Source organism: Myotis davidii, unplaced genomic scaffold (assembly GCF_000327345.1).
Source record: "Myotis davidii unplaced genomic scaffold, ASM32734v1 scaffold425, whole genome shotgun sequence".
In the NCBI taxonomy this organism is placed as follows: domain Eukaryota; kingdom Metazoa; phylum Chordata; class Mammalia; order Chiroptera; family Vespertilionidae; genus Myotis; species Myotis davidii.
Window position 1 is genome coordinate 5,103,733 of NW_006296413.1, and position 1,148 is coordinate 5,104,880.

At 60.0% G+C, this 1,148-nt stretch overlaps 1 protein-coding gene across 1 annotated transcript in view; it reads left to right on the forward strand.

Annotated features, from left to right (window-relative positions):
• The window catches only part of LOC102756786 (HRAS-like suppressor 3), a 9,426-nt gene that overhangs the window by 7,397 nt on the left and 881 nt on the right, over positions 1-1,148 (forward strand). The window lies entirely within an intron of this gene.

Below are 1,148 nucleotides of genomic sequence, written 5' to 3' on the forward strand. Positions count from 1 at the left end.
CCCTGACTCTGTCTACAGACTCCCTCCATCTCCCTCTGTAAGCGAGTGGGCGCCCCTAGGCCGGCCCCAGCCCCTGAAATGCCTGCGGGAGAAGCGGAAGGCTGCCAGGAGAAGGGACTGGCCAGCCAACCTCTGAGCCGGGCCCTGAGCGCCTCTCAGAGGCTTACTGACAGGGGCTGCCCCTGGGAACCCCCTCTGCCCGGGACGGGCATGTGTGGCCAGCAGCTCAGGAGTGTTGCTCTCAAGGACCTGGGTGCCATCCTGTCCTTTGAAATGTTGTTGTCTGCCCTGGTCCTGTGGCTCCGTTCTCCGGCGTCATCCCGCGCACCAGGGGGTCGCCAGTTCAGTTCATGGTCAGGCTCAGGCCCAGGTTGCGGGCTTGACCCCGCAGGGGTGTGAGCAGCAGGCAGCCCATCGATGTGCTCTCACATGGATGCTTCTCTTTCTTCTCTCCCTCCCTCTCTCTCAAAATCAATAAACTATTCTTAACAGAAAATATATAGAGAGATGCAGTGTCAGGAGGGCGGGCCTCTGCCTCCACTCCCGTGTGAGCCTGGCTTCCATCCATCCAGCTGGCTGACATGGGCCCAACCACACTGAAGCTCACCGGCCCTTTTTAAACTTTCATTTCAGACTCCTGAGCCCCCGCCGTCCCCCTCCGTTGCGCACCCGTTAAAACACCCGTCACCTCTGTGCCAGTCAGAGTGGAGCTCAGGAAAGTCTGTTTATCGCTGACACGTGGGAGGGTGTCTGAGTGTTCTCTGAATGAAGTGGGCGGTGCGGCTTTTCCTTCCCCAGCCGCTCACGTGGCGCCAAGTCACGATCTTCCACAGAAACCTGCTATGTGCTCTGTTTGGAGCATTTTTCCTTTCGGCGGTGGAGGAGGCTTAGGTGGGCTTGTTAGGACACCAGGCGTCCTGGTCCCTGTCACTTGGCGTGGGGTGGCTTTGGGGAGCTCTTTCCCCTGTCACCCCTCAGTCTTCTCCTCTGTACAGTGGGCATCTAACACGGGTTTGGGGGCAGATGGAGACAATTGAGAGCCTGGGAAGTCCCGCCCAGTGTTGACGCCTGGAAGCAGCTGCTCTCGGGGTCTTCGCCCGCTTCCCCAGCACAGCGCTGTGGGCAGGGGTGGCTCCCACAGCCTTGCT